Here is an 11,862-nt window from a genome sequence, read left to right on the forward strand (position 1 = left end):
TTTTCTTTGACTATGTCTGGAGTTTCTTCCTACTCCTTCTTCAGCTTTCTCCAATCCTCAAAGAATTGATTCCCCTTTTCTCCTGAATTCCAGGACTCTTTGCTCTTGTTCTCTGCTTTTCCTCACCCTTGCTTTCTTTTTCTCCCCCCCACCCCCGATGCCTTTTTTGAACAACTATACAAATAGCAATCAGTAAATGCATTCGTAAATGGGGGAATGGCAACAAATTTAGTGGAATTGAAACATGCTTCACCCTGTATTTTTTTTTGTGAGGAGTTTATCCCCAGATCCTCTGTGATATTTTAGGTAACAGATTCCCTTTGATATCAAAGTTGCCTAAATACCTTTGAGGAAGTGACCCTCTGACAAGAACGCCAATGCAACTTGCCTGCACTGAATAAGAAAATGTCTATTTGTTAGGAAAGGAGTGGAAATAGAATTGAATGCCCCGTTCACTAGTAAAAGTTAAGTTTCTTTATATTCTATGATAAGGACATATATCTCTCAACATATAGTTATGACTATTACACATTTTGATCAAAATAATAAGATTTTAAAGAAATTATACATTTCCTACTGTTTTTCTGTAGAAATAACTTACACTATTTTGCTCGGGTCAAGTTCCTAATAATAGAAAAATAAAGACATTAAAATAGTTTGGAGTTATGTGAGCTATGAAAAGATGTCCTTGAATATTCAATTGTTTGCATTTTACATATTTGGGATCTTGGCAGTAATACATTTGGCATCCAGCAAATTTTCCTGCTTTCAGCATTTCTTGGTTGTTTCTCCTTTTGCAAGCCAAAGATAAGGATTGTACGCACAGGAAAGGATTTGCACCTTTCATGTGTTGAAGTTCAAAATCAAGCTTATTCTGTAAAGCAAGCACGGGATTTACCATTGCGGCATAGCTACCCAGAGTGTGATCTGGATACCACATGGGAGTGTGATCAGAGGAACTGAATGTCCTACGTGGGCTACAGCGAAAGAATATTTCAAATGCACTCGAATAGTGCTATAATTTGTCTGTGGAAGAGGTTGTGAAGACATTCCTTTGTTTAATGGACCAGAATATATCAAGGACATGTTATAAATTAAGTAACACTGACTTAGGTTTCAGTGTACTGCCAAAAATAAGTATAACAAGTACTCTTAGAATGGAATATGAAAATAAATGCAGGACTTAGTGAATTGGTAAAATGAGTTATTACTGAATCTATCCAGCTTAGCAATTTAATCATTCAGTATTTGGTAACATGTATACTACAGAAGTGTTTATGCACACTACTACAGAAGTAGTGAAGGTGAGATGTCTTATTACAAGAACCAACATAAAAAGCAGTATCTGGAACTGCAGGAAATCATCACGAAATTGTAAGAGAGATCCATTCGATGTTCGGCAAATACCCTTGAATATTGGCAAATATTTCTGGGTCATGCAAGTTTTCCTAAGTATAGTTACAAACATGTAATAAGGTATGACTGCAAACCCTCTTGCTTTTGGAGAATTAGAGGAAACTAGTTGCCCTACAGCATTGAAATCACAAATGAAGGTTTTTCAACTCCCAGCACAACCAAAGGAAATGGACATTTTAAAAATAAAAACTGAATTCTCGTTCATTCTTCAGATATCCTGTAAGAAAAATATTAGGGTGTGGGGTGGGGTGATTCATACAGGGAAGTCTTTGTCTTGGGTTAAAAAAACAGAATAAGCTCCTTAACCCTTCTGAATAGTCACAGTGGATTGACTTCAAAGATATCTTCTTTAGAAAAAGAGCCATCGTTTTCCTCTGACTGCTGCAGAAACAGTCCCTTTACTAGATAACAGAGTTCTGCTCACTGCAGACAATGGAACATTTTTCTTCTGAAGGAGAAATGCTCAGACCATAAAATGTACATACATGTATGCACATACATGCACATGGAAGTTCACTTTGCAAAGAGCAGTACCATTCCCAGCTGCCTGTCACTCCATCTGTGTTGGTTGTCATGGAGCTCCAGCTCTGCCAGAGGAAGAGACCTTACAAATGGTCCCTCACGTGCTTCAGGAAAAAATATTTGGTGGGGTCTTCTTGTTTTTAAGGATGAATATGAGCCAATAGTCACAGGCATATAAAACAGAGCTGACACAGCAGAGCAGGGGGCAGGCAAACAGGTCCCTTCCAGGTGGTGGGCAGCTGTGAGCCTCAAGCCAGCCATGAGTAGAATCAATGTTGTCTTCAGGTAGCACCGCTGGAAGTGAGAAAGAACAATTACCCAGCACCATGGGCCTATATGGGTCACCTTGGCACAGAGGAAGACTGGGAGCTCCCTGTACACCTGACAGCGTCTTGATCACCCAACAGTAATGATCCTGTTTAGAAAACCTCTCCAAGTCAAATCTGCAGTATTTGTAGTTATCTATTAAATCAAGCTGCCAATCTATGAAGAAAGAGGGAGAACTTGCGTGAACTTCACCACTACTGAATAAAAAGGGGCTATAGTTAATATGATACTCTGCTCAGAAAAAGCACGTCATAGAATATTTTGGTTTTGGGGTTTTTTTTCCAAAACTAGGTCTACCTATGGTGAACCAGAGATATCCTTTCATATTTTCCCTTCAATCAAAATAATTTGTAATTTTAGATTTGATTCCTCTGGTTTGACATTTGCATTTTTTGAAATCCACTGTTGAATTACAGCAAGTGTTACCGTGTAGGTTTCCGATTTACTAAACTATAAATAGAGAGATTTCCTTTCCATGTCCTGTGCAGTTACTGTAAGTGCTCAAGGCTGAATGTTTGCTGGTATTAGTGGATGATATACAGGGTGATATAAATATACACCAGGATAAACTGATATAAATATACAACAGGAGAATCACTATGTAAAAAATCTATATGAGCCCATCAAGAAATGAACAAACATAGGCATTAGATTACATAAACCTAAATAAAGAATTAGAGTGTCTCTTTGTGGCTGATTCTGATGGGATACAAGCAGGTGTGTTCAATGGTAGATAGGACTTTCTTTCCTCCTCTGAAGAAAGGGATTAACATTTAGGAGTGGGTCTAAATAAAAATATCAATGAATGGAAATGAGAAGCCTGAATTCATTAGGAGGTTTGACATCAACTTTAGTACCGTGAAAACTGTCTTGGGTTTCACAAACTCTCCCCATATTCCAAGCTTAAAAGTAGACTTCATAAAACTACTTTGTGATCCTTTGAAGGAATCTTGAGATTCCTACAGGCATTTTTATGTCTTTGATTACATCCCCTTATGAGCTTTACCTAAAGTTTCAGTTCCACAAGTGCCCAAGTCTAAAAAATGGAAGTGAATTGATTACAGATGATACCTGCTGTTTACTCTCACCCTTTGCGTTTCACATACTTTCAAGTAACACACAAAAAATTTAGTTGGTAAAAATGGCACAGGCTTTCCTTAAAAGATCTTGTATAAAAATTCTGCTAGCCCCAACTGTTGCTAGATTCCAATTAGTAGAAATGTTCCCTGCTGTCTGTAAATCTGGAGCTAAACTTGAGATGAGAGGAGCTAAACTTTAGATGACTTTCCTAGCCAAACAGATTTCTATTTAGCTCATTTATAAGAATAATTTTCAAGCAAACAGATCTGTGATGAGTTCACAGTCGTCACCGTACAAGAGATTATTTCCATCTCCTGTTATTTACTCCAGACCTGTCAGTCCTCATGCAATATGTTCCCCGTTTTCTGCTGAAGGCTCAGGTATCTCCTTAGCTGCACAGCCTTTCCCCACCATTGCATGTCCAGCTTGGCTCTCTTGGAGCTGAGCAGAATAGCTGCTCTGGCATTCTGAGCAGAGAGAAATGCAGCAGCAGTGCTCCACATACACAGGGTGCTTGTTGGTGGGGCTTCATGCTCCTAGGAGCCTTGCTGTGAGTCTTGTCATCTCATGGACCAACACATCCCTCATGTGAGATCTCATGTCGCTGTGTGTCTCTCTAATGCAATCCATTACTGCAGTGCCCTTGCCTTGTACTTGTTTCTCCAGCAGGAAGAAAGCCTTCAAACAGGTGGAAAGCTAAAGCCACTGAGGTCTCAAATCAGTTAGCTTAAAATATTCTGTCATTTCTGGGAGAAATCCCCAGTCTGTACTAACCCTCAAGCTCCATAATATAACAAAATAAATTAGCTCACGGTGAGCACTATTTTGAAGTGACTAGTTCATTACCTCCTTGCCCAGGGCAGAAGATTGACAAAAGGAAGAAAGATCCAGATATATTCTGGATTTTTCCTTGGGATAAGTTACAACTTCAATTAAAAATGCTGCCCAGGAAGATGGCTGAAGTGCACAGCCTCTGTTGGTGCCCAGAATGGAAAAAGTCTGTCTCCTCAAAGGGAAACTGTGCACATATAGTCTGTGTATTACTTTCTCTGTCTTGATTTGCAACTATAAATTGGAATTCTATTTATTTAGTTAGTTTAAGGAGAAATTCAGAATTGTACCTCCCATTAAAAAAAAAACCCCACTGCTGAAATACCAACGAGCAGCCACTGTCTGTCAGCCATGGTGAACATTCCAGGGGCTGGGAGAAGTGGTGCTGGTCCACAAGCAGCCCCTACATCACCAAGTGGCTGTTGTCAAGGCTGCAAGATATTCCTGCCCTTCCCAACATGTACATCCAGCTCCATCTGCATGGCCTTCTCCTACTCTGCAGTGCCATTTGCAGCTGGAGTCAAGGCCTTGTGTCCATGTGCATTCTACACTGTCCCTTTGAGACAAGCTGGCTACTGCAAAGAAATCAACACCAGGCTCAGGGATAAATGAGCTGGTTTTGGAAACGGCACCTGTGCTGCAAGGAGTATCCAGTGATTTCATTTCAGTGCAACTTCCTGCCGAAGTCATGTGAAATACATGCATTTTTTTAAATTTTCATTTATTTGGGGATCATTTTCTTCACGTATAATAAATAAGGTATTTCTGTGTAGTACAAGCATCTGTCTGGGAATGGTGAATGGGCAGCACAATCCTGCACACCCTGAGTACTGGTTTGATAGAGACAACAACACTTTTACCCAAAAGACCCCTAAAGAAATTAAATAAACATATATGAGGCAACTGCTGTGCTTTTTTTCCCCCTTTCAAGAATGTCAAACACATTTCCAATTTCTTAGTTCCTCAAAATGTTTTCAATGATTTCTGTCCTAATTCTGCTTTGCTGCTATCATCTGTTTCTTGATATATAATGCAAACAGTCACAGTTCCTCTCTACTGGGGCAAGACTGTAGTAACCTTCCATAGCATTGAGGATGGGCACTGATTCCTAGATTGATTCCTTCTGCTTATGTAAAGTTTGATCCTTGTGGGCAGTAGTGATTCCATTTGTGATAAGAATGCTTACTGCATTGGTTCTTCCTCTGCCTAGGAATGAATGCATTAGTGGCCACAGATGTGCAACACAAACCCCTTCACATCATGAGGAGATAGTTGTATTACAAGCCCTCCCATCCCTTAAGGCTTACTGGTTCCACATGCATCAGAACATTGCTATCACAGAAGGTCCCAAGGTTCTTTCTAAAGTAAGATCACCCTAATGAGAGGGTTTAAAAAACAGGATCTAAAACGTTGACCTCACTTCTCATGAAGTGTCATAAGTGAGTGCAGCATTATATTGTATTCACTTTCTTGGTCTGATAAATAAGCTACAGGTATTTAATCTGCTGGATCTTCACAAGCTCAGAAGTTCCATTCACATTCATGTCTCCGTACTAAACATGCTAGGACGACACAAACTGTGTGACCTGAAGTCAAATCTAGGAGACATAAGTACTGAAGACTGTTCCATGTTGTCATGGATGCTTGTGTATACTGATGAGGGCTTCAGAAAAGTCAGCAAGTGGATGACAGATACCTCTAGAGAAGCAACTGTGGTATTAGAACTGGTAAATTCCTAATGTGAGCATTGATATTATACACTATATCCAAATTATCAAGAGATCTGATGTGTTAGGATGATGTACAAAAACTGACTTAGCCTTCTTACAGATACTTGCACAGACTACTGCTTAATTGGGTCATTATTTGCAGTTTAGTGAGGATGCATTCAGTCACTCAGGTGGCAGTAGGTTACCTAGAATTTTGTGTTTAAATAATTACAAAATCACAGGTTCTTGACTGTAAATACTGGAATGTGCCACAGATTATAAAAGGGAAGAAAGGGGATAAATCTCAATTCAGTAAAAATGTGACCATCCAGGAACAGAATTTTTCTTGTAACTTATTCAGTACAGTATTTCCACTTCATTTTATGCCTTTTTACCCTGTTAGAGACAAAGAAATGGCCTGCACTCATCTTTGAGTTAACAGATTATCCACACGAAGATTTAAGATGAGAGTCTTTCATATACCATCAAGCATAGCTATTCCAGTGATATAGCAATCAAATACAACATATTCTTTATCCTCCTTTCAAAACACACACATAAGTGATGCTATTGGCTCGAGACAAGAGAGTGATAATAAAAAAGCAGCCAAAATTCTTGAATTGGGTAAATTGGCTCAAGCTGCAAGTTTTAAAGCCTTTTAGTGTCCTGGGTCAGTCTTAATAAATACTGTACTGGAGCAAATTAGCACTAGGGAACTATTACAAAACTTAGCAAAGTTATGGTTCAGATTCTCAAAGACACTTCATTCAGCCTCCAGAATTCAATTCTGATAAGGCTGAAGTGTTATGGAGCAACATAAAAAGCTCTGTTCATAACAAGACTTTTGTGTCATACAGAGAGCTTTAATTTGTTGATGATACTGCAAAATGATGGGAAGAGAATTCAGAAAAATTCAGGACTGAACGGTCAAATACTTTGCTTGGGATACGACTCCAGTTTATGTCAAAACACCTTTAAAGGGGTAGAGCTACAGGATATCAGAAATAAATCCATTACCCTGTAGTTTGTATTGAATTTTTGGGAGGAAAGCCAAGAAGTAGACCGGAAAGAATTGTTATTTCATGGGAACATATTCCTCCATTTCTCCATAATTTCTACCTGCAAAGAGGCTCTTTTTTCTTTCTGGTCAGACACCTGCTACTTTACTGAGCAATACATGTATCAAAGGCTACTCTACACCTTCCTATCCGTCTGTGACCTTGGAACAAAGCTTCATGTCACAAAATGCATTAAAAGTGGAATAAATACCACACAATAAAGTGTTCGAGTGATACAACTGAGTGACTGTAAAAGCAGTGTCATTATCTTTAGCCTATTAAACCTAGGTTCCAAATGTGCACTGAAGAGTGCTACTTTTAGTTCTCCCAGACTGTGTCAGAGCTTGCTCTTCACCCTCTGCATTGTTGAGGTAAGAGCAAATAAGATAAATCTGTTTTGGTTTGTCCATAGGATAATTACACAAGCCTTAGGTGAAGCATGCAGAAAATACCAATTTTATTTAATGGTTTTAATGATTTGTAAAGAAATGGGACAGGTTAGATCGTGTTTCTAGACGACCTGGGCACCGTTTTGCAGCCTCCACTGGGATAACAGCTCAGTTGCTGGTTGAATAATTCATTTTTATCCTGCCCAGCTGTATGCAAAGGTTAAAAAAGATATAATTAGTCTCCTTCTCTGTTCCCACCTCTGGCCCACACAAACCCTGTCTCTTATTCAAACCTGTCATTGTTAGCAGTATAATCCAGGTCTCCTGAAAAGAGACAGCAATGAAAAAAATTATGGTAATTTAATTCAGAATGATCTTTCCTTTGTAGTTTTCACATTACTTTTGCAGATACATCTATTAATAACCTGTAGGAATCAGCTTCTATTTACATAGCACTTTTCTTCCCAAAGGGTCTCTGAGTGCTTTGCTAACCTTAGGGATCATTTCACTCTTTCCTGACAAATAAGGCTCAGTTTCACCTTTATGACAAACTTCAGGCAAAGAATGGGAGAGAAGAACACTGAGCCCTGCCTGCCCCACACTCTGCAGAGCCTCCAGCTCCCAAAGTAGGGTGCAAGTGTCCAGCAGAAGGTCTCCTGTCTCATGCAGGTAGTGTTACTCCAGTGGCTCACTTTGTCTTTCTCTCCCTGCCTCTCCTCTCCTGCACAGAAGGAGCTCCAGCAACTGAGGAGATTCACATTGTTTCTGTGTGATGATTCTCCTAGTTCCCACTCCCTTAGCACTGAGCTTATCTTGAGCAATGTCTATGGTGTCAGATGAATTATTTATTCAATTTAATTAAGAAGCTAGGCCCTCTGGGAATGTTGGGGAGAGAAATCCTGCATGAGTGTTGCTGCTGTTTCTCTGTGTTGATTTTTTTTTTTTTTTTGTACTGCAGGGCCACCTACAAACACCCCCAAAACTAGTTCTCATTGTGCTCAGTACTATAGTGGTATCCACCAAGTTGTAGCTCAGTGTTACCCAGTTAAAGGACAGAGGCAATATGCACATGTTGAAATACAGGAAATTCCATTTAAATATGGGTGGTCAAAGACTGGTACAAGTTGCTTAGAGTGATTGTGGAGTTTCCATCTTCTGAGATATTGAAAACCTGACCAGACATGGCCCTGAACAACCTGCTTTAGATGACCCAGATTAGAGCAGGAGGATCGCACAAAGTGGTCCAATGGTCCCTTCTAACTTAACTATTCTGTGCTTAGCTATTCTTTCCTTGTTTAGACCAAATGCAGGATGTATTCCCAGGTGCTTGGAATCACAGGTTAAAGCTGAAGGAAGAAGTGGCAGAGGGAAGAACCCTGTTCTGTCGAGTTACCAGACAGGTTGATCAAAGAATTAGGATTCACTCCAGGACCTTATATGGTCTTCCACTAGACCATGCTGGGGACAGAATACAGAGGGCCAGGAACTGCCTCCCATTCAGAGCTCAGTTGTTACAAAGAGTTTCAACATTTGTCAGTGCATGTCTGAGACTGGCTTTTATGGAAAACTCATGGGAAAATGAAAATAAGTTTTCATATTAGCATAACATTACCTGTATAAAATATAGATACATGTGTATATATGGGGTCCTCCTACCTCAGGTATGAGCTTTCAGATCTTAGAATAGGTACGTGGACTACCTATGTATAAGAGCATTGCCAAAGTTATCATCCATATGTTTTTCTAGTACCTCTTGTAAGTTCTTTGAAGCAAGATAAATGGATCTATGTGCAGTAATACTACAGGTATACCATTTATATAAACAATGATCACCTTCAGTGCTGAGCTCCTGGAGATCTTCATTCTGTGCTGACAGTCCCTGTGGGACTCAGGAGCAAGCATTTTCTGTGAAACAAATACTTTTTCCATGGATTTGACTTCAAAAGCAGTTTCTAGTAGCTAAAAAACCTGACCAAAAAATTACTACTGAAATCACAGCAAACACCTTTATTTCAGCAGGTGCCTGGCCATACTGTAATCAAATTTATGGTCTCAAGCCTCTCCACTCTTCTGTGTCTTAATCAGAAATCTCTGTCAAAATGAACAGGATGATGTTGATGTAAACCCTGCATTCTGAAGAAAACCTGGTCTTTTGAATGAATTGTTTAGCATTCCTATCCATACATTTTTATAGCCCTGGCACATTGGACATAGTATACTATGACTAGAAGAATCTGGTCATCTATGAGTGACCAGAAGTAAAATCTCTACAAAGGATTTTTCTCACAGTGCTAATAATCAGGGCAGTGTTAGCTGTGTAAGTGAGCCAAAGGCCTGGCCTGCAAAGTGGCAAAAAATTTGGCTGAGTGACAACTTGCAACTTCAAAGTTCAGTTTTCAATGATGTAGCTATCTCACCTGTCTAGCTTTGTTGTGATCTTGTAGAAATGCTGAATTTAATAAAATACTTTTGATGTTATTGCTTGATAATGGCTTTTGTATGCATTATCCACTGTATTTTGTATTAAATAATTAGATAATATATAAACATAATATTGGAAAAATATGATATTTGAGACATTAATTTGATAAAAAGTCAAAGCAAAATTAATCAAGATAGTAAAGTTGGCACGAAGCAGTTTTGTTTATTGACATGACAGTAGTAAGCCAACTCTTTTAAAATCCATATAATAATAGCTTGGAAACAAATTTCTTTAGAATTTTAATTTCCTGAGGAATTTCTACATCAGAATGATTTTATATTAATTTATTTAATGTCAGAATTGCCTGTGGAAGAGGCCTAAGCCTAAACTAGTTTTAATTATAGTAAAAAAAAATTTTCACAAAAGAAGCTCTACTGCATTCAAACTGCTTCTGGACTTTCCTTTGAAGACGCCATTTTCAAGTATACCTTAAGCTCCTCTTTTCAATAGTGGCACAACAAATCCCAGTCTTTGTGTCAAATTTTCTTCCAGTGCAAAGGACTGTCAGAAGACTGGCTGTGTCAGTTAAGCCTCAAATTCAAGTTATATGGACAAGTTTACTTAAACAAGACAATTTGCTTTTTCCACTGGGGAAATCCTTACAGCATATCATATCAATGTTTGATGCTTAAAGACACTATTTTAAATAAGGAAATAACGCTACAAAATTAACTATATTCATCTTCACTAATCAGTAGAGCCTCAGTGAGTCTGGTTTATTAAACTCATCTTTGTTCCTTATGTGTGTGCTCAAGGGTATAAAATTATGGGACAAAAATAGCATCAGCATTTGTAAAATCTCCAGAGAAAACCAGCTACCGGTGTACTTGACAACAAGGAGAACAGCTGGAGAGTCTAATACCCACCTCCTCCAACTACATAAAAACCAAAAATTCTGGCAAACTGACTAAGACTTATGCTCCATACTTCTTCCTAATTTTGTCCCTATAACATGATTTTCTCTCCAGGCACAAATATCTTGATTTTTTTTCCTGTTAAAATGTGACACTAAACTCTGTATTTTCCCTTATGCAATTACCAGTTTAACAAGCAACTACCTTTAGTTAACATTTCTGCGACTTCCTTCTTGTCACCGCCGACATACTGAATCTGTCTTCCAATTTGTAGGCTAGAAGCAGGGAGGATAGAAGTGAGATAAAAATGTCCCTAAACTGAAACTCTGCTCCTTGTCTCCTAGGAGCAGACACCCAGTAGGTCCATTTAAGCAGAGCTGCTGGCAGAAAGTGAAAATAAGCTATACAGTTCATTTTACATAGTGAGAGACATCTAAATTTCAGAACTGGTAGGTACAAATCATGGAAGAGGAGGACCGGTAGTATTGGCTCAGATACTGCAGGCAGAAAATCCACGCTGTCTGGGGAAAGATCTGCAGCCTCTAAGCACAAGTCAAGGTCCAGCCTTTTGAGCAAGGATTTGACATCAGCATATTAAGAACCAAAAGCTATACAGGGATGACAGCAGACACAGACAAAAAACAAAGATGAAAGTCCAAGATTAACAATGGGGATTTTTGAAAAGTTATGTTGTTATATTGTATAGGTTACATGACTCTGTACATAAAGGCTCTGACATCCATTCACAGATACCTCAAAAGCCATGACCAGTGGATTAACATCTATCACTTTGTAGCACAGAGAAGCCATCTGTTTTACTGTAGGCAGGAATATGTGTATCAGCCAGACATCAGTGTCAAGAGATACATACCAAAATCAAAGGGCAAAAGCATCAACACAAGTTAACAACAAGGAAATCAAAGAACTTCTAAACCAGGATATTCAGGCAGTCCTGAATCATATTTCTGAGAAAACTCCTTCCCTGTGGAAGATAATGCTTTCTCTTCTGACATTGTACTTGTACATACGCAGCAAAGCTGGGAAAGCAGACTGTGATCTAACCTGCTGCTTGCAGGAGCTATTGATCTGGCATGGAGGAGAAAATATAGACAGTGAGTATTTTATGTCAGAAATGAAAGCTAATTCAATATTTAGACATGCAGACAATACAAAAGAAATAATATTCTCATAAGG

This window comes from Chiroxiphia lanceolata, chromosome 1 (assembly GCF_009829145.1).
Source record: "Chiroxiphia lanceolata isolate bChiLan1 chromosome 1, bChiLan1.pri, whole genome shotgun sequence".
In the NCBI taxonomy this organism is placed as follows: Eukaryota; Metazoa; Chordata; class Aves; order Passeriformes; family Pipridae; genus Chiroxiphia; species Chiroxiphia lanceolata.